Source organism: Nerophis ophidion, linkage group LG15 (genome assembly GCF_033978795.1).
Source record: "Nerophis ophidion isolate RoL-2023_Sa linkage group LG15, RoL_Noph_v1.0, whole genome shotgun sequence".
Classification (NCBI taxonomy): domain Eukaryota; kingdom Metazoa; phylum Chordata; class Actinopteri; order Syngnathiformes; family Syngnathidae; genus Nerophis; species Nerophis ophidion.
In genome coordinates, this window is record NC_084625.1 from 55,255,295 (window position 1) to 55,275,245 (window position 19,951).

A 19,951-nucleotide genomic window follows, 5' to 3' on the forward strand; every position below is an offset into this window, starting at 1 on the left:
TCTGTGTGGACGTGATTGTGAGTGAATGTGAACAGCAGCAATCACAAATTACAAAATACATTTTTAAAAACATCTACATGTATGTCATGCATGCAATACCTCGCTGTACTTCAAATTGCTTCAATGACAAGGTCTAAAAGTGAATATGGAAAGTTTGCTGCTGGAGCCAACTCAACACATGTCTGCTCAGCACAGCACATTGTAAGTACAATACTTATTCATTGTTCTCATATATGACAGGGAAGCAAAGGAGAGAGAGGACCCATGGGCGTTCCAGGTGCTCAAGGTCTGAGTGGACGCAAAGGAGAGAGAGGACCCATGGGCGTTCCAGGTGCTCAAGGTCTGAGTGGACGCAAAGGAGACAAGGTATGTAGTTAAAGAGTCCACCAGGGGGCAGTGTTTACCCAGGAGTTGAATACAAGTCTTACATTCAAGCAGGATGAAATATTTCTGTCCTTGTAGTGCTTCACTATGAACATATTCTGAAGATAATATATTATACTTACAATTTCTTCTAAAGATTGTATAACATGTATTTCATTACGCTGTCTAATAGTGCTAACCTTTAACAGTTAATGTTACTCATTTTCATTAACTACTAGTTTCTCTATAACTGTTTTATATTGTTGTACTGTCTTTCTTATTCAAGAAAATGTTTTAAATGTATTTATTTTATTTTATTTTATATATATTTTTTGAAAAGGACCTTATGAATGAAATTAGATTGTTTGAAGGGTTCTTCAACCAGGTCCAGTCCAGATTATGTCCAGGTCCAGTTTACCTGAATTGATTAACGTGGACCCCGACTTAAACAAGTTGAAAAACTTATTGGGGTGTTACCATTTAGTGGTCAATTGTACGGAATATGTACTGAACTGTGCAATCTACTAATAAAAGTTTCAATCAATCAATCAAAGTCGGGCTCAACAACACACGCCTTCATTTATGTACACTCAAAATTAGGAAACACAACAATAGATTGCAAATATCTGTAAACAAAATTACATTTTCAAACTTCCCATCTTTTTTTATGTGTATTGGCATCATTATCGGTTTCAACCATATAACTTTCTGAAGTCAAAAAATACTGAATACATGTTTTAATGAGGGTAAAAAGTGAATATCTGTTTTTGGCCTTAAAAAAAACCTTTCACTGAATGCTATAATTAAATTTACTTAGTCATGACTGTCAATGAACTCTCCTAAAATAACAGAAACCATATTAAGCTTCATAAACAAACCAATAATTAAACACATTTTTCCAACTTCCACCCAAAAGGAAGACACAATATGACAATACCAAAACAAAAGCAGGGTGTATTCAGACTCCTTACAACAAAATAGGTATTCATCCGACTCTTGTCACATTCCATAGTTTTAACATTTTTCTTGTCTTCGAAAAGTTATAAATAATTTTAATTTGAAATTAACAATTTTGCAAATCGATAGTAGTTTCGTAGATTAATTTGAATATTTCTTCAGTCAAAAAGCAGTCAAAAATGTCCTCCCATTTTCCATATGTGTTATATGAGCATCCTTCAAAGATTTCTTTATTAAATAAACATTATATTATTTTATATTTATTTTAGTTCCTTTTTGCCAACTAGAATTTCTTATTAGAGGTTTACAAACTAATAATTTAGTAGTTCCATAATTAATTATTTGTTTCCATCTTTTCCCAATTATTCCAGTTAGTTGATTGAATGAAAAACTTGAACAAGCATCATCACACATAGTTCTAGAGGCCTACTGAAATGAGATTTTCTTATTTAAACGGGGATAGCAGGTCCATTCTATGTATCATAATTGATCATTTCGCGATATTGCCATATTTTTGCTGAAAGGATTTAGTAGAGAACATCAACCATAAAGTACGTAACTTTTGGTCGCTAAAAAAAAAGCCTTGCCTGTACCGGAAGTAGCAGACGATGTGCGTGTGACGTCACTGGTTGTAGGGCTCCTTACATTGTTTATATTCACAGCCACCAGCAGCAAGAGCGATTCGGACCGAGAAAGCGACGATTTCCCAACTAATTTGAGCGAGAATGAAAGATTCGTGGATGAGGAAAGTTAGAGTGAAGCAATAGAAAAAAAAGGCTAGGGCAGTGGGAGCGATTCAGATGTTATTCGACACATTTACTAGGATAATTCTGGAAAATTCCTTATCTGATTATTGTGTTACTAGTGTTTTAGTGAGATTATAAAGTCATACCTGAAATTGGGAGGGGTTTGGTGACCAGCAGTGTCTCTGATGGAAGCCATGGAGGAGCCAAGAAAGTGGCAGCTGGCTATTTGACAGCTGCTGCAGGAAGAACGGCACAAGCTCCGCTGATGTCTCCGATAAGAGCCGACTTATTACCACAATTTTCTCACCGAAACCTGCTGGTTGACATGTGGTAGAGAAACATGTTCGCTTGACTGCTCTGTTCCATAGTAAAGCTTCACCACAAACAAAGAAACACCGGCTGTGTTTTGGTTGCTAAAAGCGGCTGCAATCCACTGCTTTCCACCAACAGCATTCTTCTTTGACGTCTCCATTATTAATTGAACAAATTGCAAAAGATTCAGCAACACAGATGTCCAAAATACTGTGTAATTATGCAATTAAATTGGACAACTTTTAGCTGTGAGTGATGCTTGGATAAAATGTCCACTACAAACAATAACGTCACAAACACGCGTCAACATAAGCGTCATCATTCTGCAATGTTTTCAACAGGAAACTTCGCGGGAGATTTAAAATTGCAATTTAGTAAACTAAAGCGGCCGTATTGGCATGTGTGGCAATGTTAAAATTTCATCATTGATGTATAAAGTATCAGACTGCGTGGTCGGTAGTGGTGGCTTTCAGTAGGCCTTTAAATTCATCATACTTCATAATCTTACCGTTCTCATTGATAATGTCATTGACAAAAATGATTCCTCTTTCAAACATTGTTTACCAAAAGAAAGGCTTTCCATCTATTACAACAATAGAGTTCATCCATATTATCTTCTGCAAAATGTCATCTCTTTTTTCTGGCACATCAAATAGAAAACACCACCATGAGTGGATTGTTTCCTTCATGAACCTCGCCATGTTTCCCAGCAGACTCTCTCTCTACATAAGGAAAATGCGAGGTCATCAATTGTAAAAACGGATACAATTTATTTTGATACAGTACATGTTTTTTGTCCAACAGGACACTTGTGTACCACGCAGTGTTTAATTACGTCTTTGGAACAATTGATGCTTTTAAAGACAGGCACATAGCTTCATGGTTGAGAAGTTTCAGGCCCTCATATTCATTGTACAAAACCTTTCTTCTAATCTTTTCTGGTTTGCCGTCCCAGACAAAATGGAAGACCCTCTGCTCATAGACCTTAAAGTTTTTTGATGGAGCTGGTAATGACAAAAACCAATAAATAAATTGAGGAATGATTAACGAGTTGACAATAGATATTTTACCATACAAGATTAAGGATTTCCCTTTCCATAATTGCATCATTTTATCCAGTTTTCTTAATCGATTAACATAATTTACTGAGCCGAGATCTTCCAGATTCTCTGGGACAAAAACACCAAGTATGTTAAATGGTCCATCTGTCCACAAAACAGGCACTTTGCATTGCTATCGAAATAATGTTCCCTTTAGATTTCCGATTATTATTTTACATTTACCATATTTTAGCTTAAGCCCAGATTGCTGTGAAAATATGTCCAAATGATTAAGAAGCTTTCGCAAACAATGAGGATCGGGGCTGATAAAGAAGCTTGTATCTTCGGCATACATTATTTTACTTTCAATAATATTATTACTGAGCCCTTCAATATTTTTATTCAATCTAACTTTTACCGTCAATATTTCCATAGCAATAATAAATAAGTATGGAGACAAAAGGCACCCTTGTTTTAGACCTCTTAATAGAAGTATTGTCCCAGAGATGTATCCATTATTGATGATTCTACAGTTCATTTAAATATATAGCATCTTTATCCAGTGTAGTAAGGTGTTGCCAAAATTGAAACAAACTAAGCTTTTACACATCTAGGCTAATTTTGTCAAATTCTTTCTCCAGGTTGACTGTAAAAATTGATCCTTTATTTTCCATATTATAATTTTCTATCATTTCTAATAACTGTCTAATATTGTTTCCTATGTTACTTAATTGTAGGAAACCTGATTGATCTTGGTGAATAATATTTCACCCTAACCCTAATATTTGACAAAACAGACTTAAGTCCTTAAGCCAAACATTTTGCCAGGATCTTGGCATCGTATCACTGAAGTGTCATTGGTCTCCAATTTTTTAGATAAACTTGGTCTTTATACTCACCATTTATTTCCTGTTTCAGAATAAAGAAATAAGACCTTCTGTTTGAGTGTTAGACAAAAACATGTGTTTTATATGAGTAATTAAAACTACAAAAGCAGTTGTTTCTTAACCTCTTCATAAAATACTTGATAGACCTCAATAGGTATTCCACCTAATTCTGGGGTTTCCCTGGATGAAAAGACTTAACAGCTTCCACAAGTTCTTCCTCTCTAATGAGGCCTTTACATGAATGGCTTTCTTCTGAAGTCAATTTTCTTTTATAATTTTCTGAAAAAAAAAAGTAGTTTCAGGAGAGATTACTTTATTAGAAAAAATATTTCCAAAGTAATTTTCCTTTACTTTCAACAATGTGGTGTGTGTATCCAATACCTTTCCATTTGTTTTAATACGTATGGAAATGTTCTTTTTATAACGTTTTTTTGCTTGGATATTTCAAATGAATTTTGAACACTTATCACCTTTTTTTCATCCAGATTGCTCTGTTGCAGTCATAACTTTAAAATAATTGTTTTTCAGTTAAGTTTAACTCTTCTTTTTTGGCTGTAAAAGGAATTCAGTTGCTCGCTAATTAGATTATCACTACTATCAATGTTTTTTTGTAAATCCTCAATTTCTTTCTTTAATTCCTGTTAGACCATTTTAAGTTTTTTTTCTCCATGAAGAGTACGCGATGGCATATCCCCTTAAATATTTGAAGGCTTCCCAGGCGATTTGGCGATTTGATGATCCTGTATTATTTTTAAATTAGTCAGTAATAAGTTTTTTTTTTTTCAATGAATTATTCATCCTGTAGAAGCATTTGATTCAACTTCCAATATCTGGGCTCACATGTATTATCTTCAATTGCAGTTTTTTAAACCTATACAATTATTATCAGAACACAATTTATCATTGCTTGGTATTGCAGTCACTTTGTTTAGCAATGAAAATGGTATATAAAAAATAGTCAATAGGACTTGCCTGGTTTTGTCTTCTCCACATATATTGTACTAACCTAGTATTTTTTAATCTCCAGATATCAATTAAATCAAATGCATCCATAACATTTTTAATCTTTTGTAAAGATTAAGGAGGGTTAGTAACCCTCTGGAGAGAGCAAGCACTCCGTCTTTGCATTTGGATTTGATCAACTTTACAACCATAGGTCTCGGTCTAGCATCCTCTTTGCGTTTGCCAATCCTGTGTGCTCGTTCCATTTGGATCCTCTTGACTTCTTCATCCGAAATGCCCAGTTGCTTCTGCAGAATGGCTGTGACGAGGTTCTCCGCGATGCTGTAAGTCTCTTCTACATCTTTCAGTTCAGTTCAGTTCAGTTTATTTTCAGTCTAACAAAAACATATTCAAACATAGATCACGATTCAAAAATGAATAACATGACTGAAACGGGCAGAAGCAAAAAAGCTTATATGCCCAACATACATTTTTTACTTTCAATTAAGTTACCCTTTCTAATAATTCTGCAACACAAAAAGAAATATAGTCATTCAGCATCCACATTCAAGCTGCCCCCCAACAAACAATACAAAAATATGTACCTACACACATACACTTTTCTGTAAATAGATAAACATACATACCTTCTAAATACAACATTTAACCAAACAAACATACATTTCTAGTTCACATAACTTTTTAAAATACATTGTGACATGTTCTTTTTGAAATTAAATACTGAGTCACTCATTTTTATTTCTTTACCAACAGAATTCCACAAATTAACACCGAGAACAGATAGACATCTACATTTAACCACTAGTCTTGCTTTTGGTAAAATAAACCTAGATTCATCTCTTAGATTGTATTTGCTGGTCTGTAGAGTGAAGTATTTTTGAATTCCTTCTGGAAGAGTATTTATTTTTGCTTTGAACATTATCTGTGTTATTTTATAATAAACAATATCTTGAAATTTCATAAGTTTTGATTTAACAAATAATGGATGGGTATGGTCATAATATCCTGCTTTTTTTATTAGCCGTACAGCTTTTTTTTTGCAGCAAAACAATATCATTAGTTATGGTTTTAAAAGTGGTTCCCCAGAGTTCTACACAGTATGTCATGTATGGAAGTATCAAAGTATAATACATTGTTAACAAAGAATTATAATTAAGTAATTCTTTAGTTTTATACAAAACACCAAGTGTTTTTGATATTTTTGTATTTATATAATTTACATGTTGTCTCCATGATAATTTATAATCAATTATAACTCCCAAAAACTTAGTATCAAAGACACGCTCAATTTTATATCCATTTATTTTAATATTTACTTCATTAGATACCTCAGTTTTGGTACCAAATATCATAAATTTAGTTTTAGCAATATTAAGTGATAATTTATTCATATCAAACCAGTTTTTAAGCACTGTCATTTCTTGTTCTATTTTTACCAAAAGTTCATTAAAAGATTTTCCAGAACAAAGGATAGTTGTATCATCAGCAAACATAAAAAATGTTAAGAAACTTGATGCATCACAAAAATCATTAATGAAAATTGTAAATAACTTAGGACCAATTATAGAACCCTGTGGAATTCCACAAACTATATTTTTAAATCCAGATATTGTATTATCCACCTGAACACATTGTTTTCTATTTTCTAGATAGCTCTTGATCCAGGACAGAGCTGGCCCTCGGATGCCGTACTTATCCAACTTATTTATTAACTGTCTGTGGTCAATGGTATCGAAGGCCTTTTTTAAATCAATATAGATGGCTATTGTAAATTCATCATTATCCATAGCAGTACTAACCTCCTCCAGCATATGCATTACTGCATATGTAGTTGTTCGATTTTCCCCAAAACCATACTGCTGCTGCTTAAGCAAGGTGTTTTTTTCCAGAAAATTATTAAACTGTTTTGTAAAAAGCTTTTCTAAAATTTTTGAAAATTGAGTGAGTATTGAAATCGGTCTATAATTTTCCATAAGATGCTTATTTCCGTTTTTAAAAACAGGAATAACCTTTGCTATCTTCATATCATCTGGGAAGTATCCACACTTGAATGATTGATTACATATGTGAGCCAATGGCTTAGGAATTAAATGAATACATTCTTTAATAATTACCATATCTATGTGATGTATGTCTGTAGATGTTTTACTTTTAAAGGCTCTTACTGTTTGAATTATATCCACTTCCGTTACTCCACTCAAAAACATTGATTTTAAATGAGGGTTTATTGTGTTTTTAGTCAAGCCTGTGTCCTCATAAACAGGTATTTTTTCTGCAAGTGCAGGGCCCATATTAACCAAATAGTCATTAAATTCTTCCACTATCATTTCTTTTTTGTTTAGTTTTATATTATTATCATTTATAAAGTAGCTCGGAGTCTCATGATTTTTACATCTATTACCTAAAACCTGGTTGATTGTGTTCCATGTTTGTTTAATATTATTTTTGCTATCTTCAAATTTCTCGTTATAATAACTTTTCTTTTGCTTTCGTAGAATAGAAGTCAACTTATTTTTATAAATTTTATACTCCATTTCATTTTGTTCAGTTTTATTTTTTAAGTAACTATCATACAGAACATTTTTTCTATTGGAGGCCATTACTAGACCCTTCGTCATCCAAGGCTTATTTCTACTCACTTTCTTTAGTGTGGACTTCACGACTGGACAGCAGGAATTATAAAGTTCTATCCATTTAAACAGAAATGCCCTGTATGAATCATTACAATTTTCAGCATACACCCCTTCCCAGAAACATTTTGAAAGCTCATTCTTAAATGCTTGTATTCTTTCAGGTGTCCTTAATCTTGTTAATTTGAACAATGTTTTTTGTGCTATATTATTTACAATCATACTTTGAATATTCACAAACACTGGAAAATGATCTGTGATGTCACTAAGGAGTATTCCACCTGTAGTTATGTCATGGATATTTGTAAAAATATTGTCAATGAGGGTAGCAGATTCTCGCGTTATTCTGCTTGGTTTATCAATTATTGGTTGCAAACCATAAGTAAACATTTCATTTATAAAGTCATTAGTTGGTTTATGGGTTTTCCATTTTAATAAATCAAAATTGAAATCTCCACACACAAAGACACATTTCTTGTTAGCTAGTTTTCCAAGTACTTTTAGTAGGCTGTCATGGAAAAGCTCTACATGTGACCCAGGTGTCCTATAAATACAACTCAAATATGCACTACGTTCGTTGTTTATTTGTATTTTTATAGTCATACTCTCCATAACATCATCTATAACTAGACTGTCGATAATTTCACAGTAATATTTTTTTTGTACATAGAACGCAACGCCACCTCCTTTTTAATTTTTCTATTTATATTATAAAAATCATAACCTTCTAATATAAACATATCATTAATTTCATCTGTCAACCATGTCTCTGAGATGCAATTGCTTGGAATGTTGATTTTAAAGATTCCAAACACTCTTGTATCTTCTCAAAATTAGCCCTGAGACTTCTACTATTAAAATGAATAAGCAAAAAACCCTTTAAATCCACATTTTTAAAACTATCCTCTGAGTAATATGAAACATTTATGTTATGTAATCCACTTAGATTAATTTCTGGATCAATGTCATTACAAAATTCTCCTACTTTATCATCATTCATTTCTAAATAACTTAAATTTAGTTCCTTACAGCTTATCCTGTCTTGAATATCTTCTTGCCCAGCTATACTGCTTTCTTCCTCGTCAGAAATATAAAAGTCAAACTCATTATTAGTCATCCTCCAAAGAAGTTTAACCAAAATATCAATAATGTACTAAAATGTACGATATAACTTAAAAAAACACACATTATCCATAATCCTAATGTCCATATACCATGTGTACCATACATTTTCATTGTCCACATACCATTTGTTGTCCTGATTCAACAAGTTATTTAAATTGTTCCAAGTCTTTCACGTTTTTAATCCATATTGGCTTCATTTGATCCGATCCATTTGGCTTTATGTAGACTTTGCCATGTCTCGTCCATGTAGATTGAATCTTATTTCCTTTCCTGAGAATGCGGCCACTTCTTGGAATTTCACCATTTTTCTTTGTCAGGTGCTCATTCAGATAAATTCCAGTGCCCTTTAGCTTTTTGGACTGTCTCAGCAGCTCCATTTTGTGTTTCTGGTTAACCATCTGCATCACTATTATTGGTCTTGCTTTAACATTCTTGTTTGGAAATTAATAGCATGTTGATATGTTTTGTTTCTCAACGATGATGTTTTTACCTCTGAAAAAGTCCAGGAGATTTTGCTCAAGAGTTTCAAGTTCCTCCGTAGGAGCATCTTCACCTTGGTTCAGCCCAGCTGTAACTCGAGCATAACTGCGGTGTTTCAGCTCTAGTCCTGTGACCACAATGTCATTGACAAGTGATTGTTGTTCCAAATCCTCACATCTCTGCTCCAAAAGTTCAATCCTTTTGTCTCTCTGGATCACATTCTCCTTCAGCTCCTTCACTTCCTCCATGAGGCCCATGATGTTTCCTTGTTGCTTTAGAACCTTAGCAATCTCTTCACCCATGAAGTTTAGAGATTTCTTTATCTCTTCAATTTCCTCTGACAACTTTTTAATTGTTATTGTCATCTTTTCAAGTAATTTTACACAGGTATTTTAGGTACCGTATTTTCCGCGCTATAAGCCGCCCCGTGTTATAAGCCGCACCTTCAATGAATGGCATATTTAAAAACTTTGTAAACCTATAAGCCGCACCGGGTCATAAGCCGCGCCCATGCTGCGCTAAAGGGAATGTCAAAAAAACAGTCAGATAGGTCAGTCAAACTTTAATAATACAAACCAGTGTGCGAATGTGCAATCACAACAATAGTAACACTCAAAATATTGCAGAGCAATAGCAACATCAATAACTCAACTTTGGTCGAACGTTAATGTCACAGCACACAAAATAAACATTTAAAGCTCACCTTCAGAAGTTATTCCTCATCCATAAATCCCTCGAATTTTTCTTCTTCGGTGTCTGAATTAAAAAATTGGGCGAATACGGCATCCAAAATGGCGGGCTCCGTCTCGTCGAAGTCATCAGAGTCAGTGTCGCTGTTGGTGTCCGGCAGTTCCATGAATCCTGCCTTCCTGGCCGGATCTTTTTTCAGCTATCTTGTTTTTACAATATGCGCGGAAAGTAGCCAGCTTTTTTTGAAAGTCTTTTGGCAGTTGCTGTGAAATAGTAGTCCGTGTGCGGACGGAGAGATTGCGTCTTTTCATGAACCGGAAACACCAAGAAGCTCCACCTTTAAAATCATCCAAGTGAAGTTCGCTTGCTGGCGCTGTTGCCTTCATTGGAATAGTGATGTTACTGACACTTCTGCTTGCTGCTCTCTGCTCAACAACCCACTGTTAGAGTTTGTCCTCCAACTCTTGCCATCTTGCTTTGTTCCCTCAAACTCTGTGTTGTCTTCTTTACTTGGCGCAGGTCATCTTGTTGCTTCCTCCACCTAAGCACCATTGATTCATTTATGTTCAATTCTCTCGCTGCTGCTCTATTTCCGTGTTCTTCTGCGTGACTTATTTCCTTGAGTTTGAATTCTGCGTTGTACGCGTGTCTTTTAGTAGGAGCCATTTTGTGGTCGTCTTTACAGAAACACACAAATGAAATGAATCGGATTAGCCGCGCGCTTCTTCTTCTACGGGGGCGGGTGCTTACCTTGGCGGTTGCGTACCGTAAAAGAAGAAGCGCTTCCTCTTTCCAGGTGGGCGGGTGCTTACCTTGGCGGTTGCGTACCGTAGAAGAAGAAGCGCTTCCTCCTTCCAGGTAGGCGGGTGCTTACCTTGGCGGTTGCTTACCGTAGAAGAAGAAGCGCTTCCTCTTTCCAGGTAGGCGGGTGCTTACCTTGGCGGTTGCTTACCGTAGAAGAAGAAGGGCTTCCTCTTCTACGGGGAAAAAAGATGGCGGCTGTTTACCGTAGTTGCGAAACCTAAACTCTATGAAAATAAATATTTATATTAATACATCTATAAGGCGCACCGGGTTATAAGCCGCACTGTCATCTTTTGAGAAAATGTTTGGTTTTTAGATGCGGCTTATAGCGCGGAAAATACGGTAACTTGATGAGCTGCACTGAAGTTTTCAGAAGGCCTGTTTGGGCCTTGATTTGATACTCCTAAAATACCTTTTTCAGAGTCCAACGTTGTTGCAATATCCCCAAAGTAGTGAAGTAAAGTATTCCTTCACCATCAGCAATGGAGCATTTCAAGATATTTGTCTCAGATTCCAGATATATTTGATGAATTGTAGAGAGACTCTGAGCAGGGAGAAGCATTGGCAGCCATCTTGTCACCTTCATCTTCATAATCAGCAACTTGTCCCGCATGCTCTTGCAGCGGAGTTCCAACAAGTCCGCCTTTAATTTCTCGCTCTCTGTTGTCAGTCTAGTAGTTTCGAGTTCCTGGCTTGTTAACTCAACTTTTAGTGTCGTCTTTTCCTTTTTTATCTCCACCATTTCAGCGTGATTGTACTTGACTGATTTTTTTCAGCTCTGGAACGTCAGTTATTAGTTCAATCAAAATGTCCAGTTTTTCAACCATAGCTCGCAACATTTTTCGATCGTCCGGAGTAAACATTGCATTTTCGTCCAAATCCCTAGAGGACAATTGATCACGGACGTGTTTAGATTCCTTTGATCCGCGTTGTGGCATAGTTGCAGGGGAACAATGGGCCACTCGGCGTTCGAGGCACCTTATTTTCAGCCAAATCACCCTCGTGAGTAGAATATATCTCACCAATTGCAGAGAGGCGGATATATATAGTGTAAATGACTTCAAATCTTGTGTCACTGGCGCGTTTATGCCATTTATCACATTACATACTGGGACTTGTGTAGAGACTGTCTCAGCTCACGGTGGCCTAACCTGCTGTCTTTTAAACTTGCTGTATTATATAAGTATTTCTGTCCTTATACTGTAGTGCATCAATACATACACTCTCTTCGAAATATAGTATGTGTTTCTAGCCTTGTACGTTAGTACACCAATACTACAAAAGATAGCATATACGTGTGTAGTTACACTTTTTTTTCTAAAGTGTTTGCGTCCTTGTTGTACATCAATATTACATCCCCCTTAAGATAGTATTTTATATAAGTATTTCAGTACATCAATACATACAATTTCTCCTATATAAGTACTTCAGTACATAAATACTTACACTTATTTCCAAAGATAGTGTATTGTAAAAGTATGTCAGTAAATCAATACTTAGTTTCTTCTAAAGATACAATGTCCAAGTATTTATGTCGTTGTACTATAGAACATCAATACATAAACTTTATTCTAAAGATTATATAAGTATTTCTGTCCATGCATTGTAGTACATCATTACTTAAACTGTCTTTGAAGTATTTCAGTACACGAATACTTATACAATATTCTATCTTTAGAAGAACGTGTAAGTGTTTCAGTACATCAATACTTAGTTTCTTCTAAGGGTACTATACATACAGTGCCCTCCAAAAGTATTGGAACAGTGAGTCCAATTTGTTTATTTTTGTTGTAGACTGAAAACATTTGGGTTTGACAGTAAAAGATGAGTATGGGACAATAGATCAACATGTTAGTTTTTATTTCCAGGTATTTGCATCTGGATCTGATACACAACTTAGAAGATAGCACCTTTTGGTTCAATCTACCCATTTTTCATGAGAGCAAAAGTATCGGAACATGTGACTGACAGATGTGTGTTGTTGCCCAGGTGTTTCCCAATTACATTGATTATTCAAACACTAAATAGCACTAAATGTCTGAGCTCAGTTTCAGATTGAGTAGGATAGGTTTTACCTGTGCAGACTGCATTTAGAGTTGGCGCCAACATGAAAATGAGAGTCTATGGGTCTATGGGTGAAAACAAAGCAATTGTGAATCTGAGAGAAGATGGACATTCAATCAGAGCCATTGCACAAGCATTGGCCATAGTGAGTACAACCGTTTGTAATGTTCTGAAGAAGAAAGAAACCACTGGTGTACTAGGCTACAGACGTGGAACAGGACCAAGGAAAACATCAGCAGTTGATGAAAGAAACATTGTAAGAGCTATAAAGAACAACTGTTAGTGACATCAGCAACAACCTCCTGAGGGCAGGAGTGAAGGTATCACAATCTACTGTTTGCAGAAGACTTCATGAACAGAAGTACAGAGATTACACCAGAAGATGCAAACCACTCGATAGCAAGAATAATTGGAAGGCCAGGCTACATTTTGGCCAAAACGTGCAGGGATGAGCCTAAAAAATTCTGGGAAAATGTTTTATGGACTGATGAGACAAAGATTATCTTCTTCCAAAGTGATGGAAAGGCAAAAGTTTGGAGAAAGAAAGGATCTGCTCATGATCCCAAACATACAAGCTCATATGTGAAACACGGCAGAGCTAATGTCATGGCTTGGGCTTGCAAGGCTTCTTCTGGGACGTCATCTTCATTGATGATGTAACCCATGATGGCAGCAGCAAAATGAACTCAGAAGTCTACAGAAACATTTAGTCTTCTAATTTAAAGAAAGATGCAACTAAACTGATTGGGAGATCCTTCATCATGCAGCAAGATAACGACCCAAAACACACTGCCAAAACAACAAAGGAGTTGATCAGGGGCAAGAAGTGGAAGGTTTTAGACTGGCTAAGTCAGTCTCCAGACTTAAACCCAATAGAGCATGTATTTTACCTGTTGAAGAGGAGACTGACAGGAGTAACCCCCCCAAAACAAACAAAACTGAAAAAGGCTATGGAGAAAGCCTGGGAAAGCATCACAAAAGTTTTGCAACTAAATATTAAGTCCTATACACTTTAATGTATTTTAAGTTTATATGTTCCTGTTGGAGCCTATCTATATTATTTATTTATTAATTGTTTTGACAATCTAATCCAATAATGTCAATGATGATGTTGATTAATTATTGGCTGTTTTAGATTGATTATGATTAAGTGAGCCACTTCCTCCTCCTATGATTAAGAAGAAAGGACAGCTGGGCGTTCCCTTTCTCTGTCTGTCATGCTGAAGGAGTGAGGAGTGAAATAGTTTGTCTACCACCAAATAAGTTATTTTGATTATGTAGAAAGTCAACAACGGAGAATATTTTTTGTTTGTGAAAATATATTATCAACATTTTCAATCTAGAAATATCTCCCCGAGTGCTTATTAAGGAATTTAGTGAGTATTAAACCTCCTCCTCAAGGCTACTTGGCTATCTTTATTGTAATTTTTTTAAAACTTTTTGGAACGACAGAGTAGCCGTAACAAGTAAACAAACTACACTGTAGACCCGAAGGACCATCCACGATCGCTCTGCACCGACGACAGCAAGCAGCCGGCGGGCCGTGAGTAAAATCAGCTGATGAACGTCATGAATGAATGAATGATCGCGCCGCTGCGCTGTATGGAATCATTTTAACGCTATAGAAAGGAAAGTTGCAGATTGTGGATGTGAAATGCACATGTTGGAAGGACATATAGGAATGAACTAAACAATGGACTAAGTGGAAAATAAATTGAGCAGTGTGATTATTTGGAATGATGTCTGGCACACCTGAGACGGCAGCTGAGGCCGACCACATGCCGAGAACGCGCATTGCTTTGCGCAGAGGCAGACTGGGCGCGTGCACAAGGAAGCTAAATGAAATAAAGACTTTGATGACTCATGTTAGAAATGCTGATAAAGTCAATGATGATTTTGAAGTATTTAAAAGAGATGTGGATGGATTTAAAAATGCTCACAACTTTGTGCAAAACTTGCTATCAGGAGAGGAAAAGGAAAATGATTATTATGACTGGTATGAACCCAGGATAATAAATGTGAATTATTTCATGAAACATGGAAAAGAGAAATTGCACAATCAAAAGTTGGACCACTGGACAGCATATCAAATTTATCTCACAAATCAAAGTCTGTCACTGGATCAAAAGCCTCTAGATGTTCCTCAGTATCCTCAGAATTAAAAAGGGCCAAAGCGTAACAGGCTGCTACAGTGGCTCGAGCTGCTGCACTGAAGGAAAAACACATCTTGCAACTGGAGGAAACAAAGCTTTAAGCAAAGATGGAGAAAATGCAACTGGAGGGAACAAAGCTTAAAGCAAAGATGGAGCAAATGGAGTTGGAAGCAGATCTCGCAGCATCAACTGCTAAAATACAAATCCTTCAAAGTGATTTAATTCATGAAAGTAATGAGGTGACTCAGGAACCCATGACTGAGTATTATGATTCTCACCATGAAAGAGAAACTATGGCGAGCAATGTGGACTTTATAGAGTTTGGTGTAATACACAAAACCCCACTTCACCAAACCATCTTAAGTCTCCACAGACCTCTACCTAAAAGGAACACCAGCACATCAGAAGATCTAAATAAACCTCAAAACAAAAATGCAATTAAAAAACACAAGACCCAGAGTGTAAATCAGACTCATAATAAATCACTCTGCACAAGATAATGTGGTTATTAATGGTGCTCATGATAACTTGGAAATGGTTATTCAAAGACAGAGTGAAATCGTAAAACTCATTGTCTCACAGCAAAAACTCTACTACCAGCTAGAGAGATGTCTGTTTGATGGTAACCCATTGGCATATCAGTCTTTTATCCATGCATTTGAACACTTGATTGAAGACAAGACTGAGAATCATCAAGACCGACTCTACTACTTTGAACAGTTTGCATCTGGTTTGCCAAGAGACTTGGTTCACAGCTGTTTGCACATGGAAGCCAGTAGGGGCTATAATGAAGCAAGGCGCCTCTTAAAGGAACACTTTGGAAATGAGATGAAAATTTCGGGAGGTTACTTGGAAAAAGCCTTGAATTGGACAGCAATTAAAGCTGAGGATGGAAAAATGCTTCATGCATATGCAATGTATTTGAGAGGATGCTGTAATGTAATGCAAGATTTACAGCATTTGGAGGAACTTGATATCCCATCAAACCTAAGGCTGATTACATCCAAACTACCCTACAAACTCAGAGAAAAGTGGCAAAGCACAGCTTATGAGACACAACAGAGGACTGTCAGGAGAATCAGATTCAACAATTTTGTGTATTTTCTAGAAATGCATGCCAAGATGCTTTTGGATCCATTGTTTGGAGACATTCAGGACCAAATAACAAAAAGGCCTCTTCCAAAAAGCACAAGTGGACTAAAACCAATTAGAGGCATAAACAGCAGCTTTGCTACTTCAGTAGCTGTGAATACAGAGTCAGCAGGAAGCGCTGTAAAATACTCTGTTCCACTGCAACCTGCTCAAACCACACCCAGTGGTATCATCCCTTTTATGTAGTATTTTAATGGCAAACATGCTCTGATTGACTGCTCACAATTCAAAACACAGTCACATAACGAAAAGATTGATTCAACCCTAATCCACTTCCTCCTCCCATGATTAAGAAGACAGGACAGCTGGGCGCTCCCTTTGTCTGTCTGTCATGATGGAGTGAGGAGTGAAATAGTTTTTTTTTACCACGAAATAAGTTATTTTGGTTATGTAGAAAGTCAACCACAAAGAATATTTTTTGTTTGTGAAAATAAATAATCAACATTTTGAATCTAGAAATATCTCCGCGAGTGCTTAAGGAATTTAGTGAGTATTAAACCTTCTCTTCAAGGCTACTCGGCTATCTTTATTTTAGTTTTTTCGAAACTTTTTGGAACGACAGAGTAGCCGTAACAGTTCCAATAGTTTTATTCACCTAAAAGTGTTGTGTTCCATTACAAATAATATTATCTTATAAGTTGTGTATCAGATCCAGATGTAAATACTTGGAAATGAAAGCTAAAATGTTGATCTCTTGTCTTATATTCATCTTTTGATGTCAAACCCAAATGTTTTCAGTCTACAACAAAAATAAAGGAACTGGCCTCACTGTTCCAATACTTTTGGAGGGCACTGTATAAGTGTTTCTATCCTTGGACTGTAGTACATCAATACTTACACTTATTCTAAAGATAGTAAATGATCCAAGTCTTTCTCTCCTTGTATTTGTAGCACACCATTACTTAAACTGACTTCTATTGATAGCATATACAGTTGTGATCAAAATTATTCAACCCCCACACAATTTAGGTGTTTTAGCAAGTTGGACATTTATTCCTTATTTTGTTTATAGTCATATCAAATAAAGATGTATCAAATAGACAAATGCAACTTAAATTGTAACACTGTATTTTACAAAATACCAAAAAAGGACATTTTTATTAATATCTCATTGACAAAATGATTCAACCCCCTGGTTACATGCATCTTTAGTACTTAGTAGAACAGCCTTTGGCAGTAATGACATCCTTCAAACGTGATACATAACCGGACACAAGCTTCTTGCAAGCATCTACAGGTATTTTAGCCCATTCCTCTTGGGCAAAGGCCTCCAGTTCATTCATATTCTTGGGCTTGCGTGCTGCAACTGCCTTCTTCAAGTCCCACCACAGCTTTTCTAGAGGATTTAGGTCTGGTGACTGTGAAGGCCACTCCAGAGTCTCCCAGCCCTTCTTCTGCAACCACTCTGATGTTGATTTGGAGGTTGCTTGGGATCCTTGTCCTGTTGGAAGGTCCAACGTCTCCCAAGCCTCAGCTTCCTCACTGACTTCATGACATTTGCAGCTAATATATCCTGCTAGGAAATAGAATTCATAATGCCTTGAACGCGCTGGAGATTCCCGGTACCTGAGGCAGAGAAACACCCCCAGAGCATGATTGACCCCCCACCATGCTTAACAGTAGGCAAGGTGTTCTTCTCTTTGTAAGCTTCATTTTTTCTCCTCCAGACACAACCTTGATTCATAGGCACAAAGAGTTCCAGTTTTGTCTCATCACTCCATAGAACAGTTTCCCAAAAACTTTGGGGGTTCTCCAGATGATTTTTGGCATACTGGAGTCTATTTTTCTTGTGCCTGGTAGTCAGAAGTGGTGTGCACCTGGGAGTTCTGGCATGGAGGCCTTCATCTCGTAGTGCGCACCTTATTGTCTGGGACGAAACCTGCGTTCCCCCCTCTGCAATGTCCTGTTGTAGTTCCTCAGCTGTTACCCGGGGGTTTTTCACCACTGTACGCTCCAAATACCGGACAGCAGTTGCACACAGCATCCTCTTTCTACCACGCCCAGGTAGTGTTTCCACTGTGTCTTTAGCTTTAAACTTGCAAATTATGCTCCCAACTGTGTCTCTTGGAATGTGTAATGTCTTTGCTATTTTCTTATATCCATATCCTTTCTTATGAAGAGAAATGACCTCCTTTCTTGACTTCTTTGACTACTCCCTGGACTTCACCATGTTGCAAACACACCATTGACCCACTACAAGAAGCTGAGCGTCACAGTCTTTTTCAATCAGTTTAATTTTGCTCTTTATGCTTCTAATCACATCTACAGGTGTTTTCAACACCTGATTGAAAATATCTTATTCAAATTATGTTCTTAAGAGTTAAGATCTTCAAGGGGTTGAATAATTTTGTCACTGAAATATTAAGAGAAATGACACTGTTTGGTATGTTACAACATATAATGTTGTAATTCAATTTGCATTTGTCTACTTAATGCATCTTTATTTGATATGACTATAAATAAAATACGGAATAAATGTCCAACTTGCTAAAACACCAAAATTGTGTGGGCGTTGAATAATTTTGATCACAACTGTAAGTGTTTCTATCCTTGTCATGTACTTTCTCCTAAAGGTAGTATACTATACAAGTATTTCAGTACATCAATACATACATTTTCTTCTAAAGATAATATATTATACAAGTGATTCTGTCCTTGTACTGTAGTACACTTTATTCTAAATATAACAGTAAACTAAGTATTTCTGTCCCTGTACATCAATACATAGTTTTTTTTGTAAAGATAGTATATAAGTGTTTCTGTCCATCAATACTCACTATTTCCCCTAAAGTTCAAAATTATATAAGTGTTTCTATCCTTGTACTGTAGTACATCAATACTTACACTTTCTTCTAAAGGTAGTGTTTTATAGAAGGTAGTGGAATTAGTTATCATGTACAAGATGTATTTACAGGATATTTTTAACTCCATGTTATACATGTATGTTTGTCTCCTCATTCAAAGGGCTTCCAAAGAAGAGGTGGACCCAAAGGAGACATTGTGAGTATCACTTTTGTTTGTGAATGATTGGAGCCTTCAATATGAAACACTAACAAATATTCTGTTTTCTGCTTGAAGGTAGACTCCGACGTGGAGGGGCTAGCTGGTGAGAAAGGGGAAAAGTAAGACCAGTCATTTTGAACTTTCTGAAGTTGACCTGTTGATATTTAAATATTGAAAGCAAAGACAAATAATATACTATTTGACTGAGACCCATGTTGGGTCCCTAAGACTTTTAACAATCAAGGAAAGACCTTAAGGTTTTAAAAACCAAAATGGCCCCTACATTCGTTAACTTTTAAGTGTGCGGCCCTTTGTGGTAAAGTTTTGGACATCCCTTGTTTCGTTTTAATGAATAGCTGAGCAGAAAGGAATCTTGTATAGATTATACATTAACAGTACTTTAAAACATTTTTTTTTAATTAAAGTGAGTCATTGTGTTTCAGTATTTTTGCCCTGCCACTTGTAGGAACCCTCATTCTGCATGTTTTTGTACAAACTATTGTTGGACAATCTTTCAACGCTGCATTCAAACATTTTCGTAGTTGAACCTTACATGTAGAAACACAAATGTTTCTGGGTGCT

General features: G+C 36.2%; 1 long non-coding RNA gene across 1 annotated transcript; it reads left to right on the forward strand.

Annotated features, from left to right (window-relative positions):
• The first annotated feature begins 238 nt into the window (after positions 1-238).
• LOC133569885 (uncharacterized) lies at positions 239-19,582 on the forward strand. Its single transcript, XR_009809968.1, has 3 exons — positions 239-366; positions 19,331-19,366; positions 19,445-19,582. It is a non-coding gene; the product is annotated as an uncharacterized LOC133569885 (long non-coding RNA).
• The last annotated feature ends 369 nt before the right edge of the window (positions 19,583-19,951 follow it).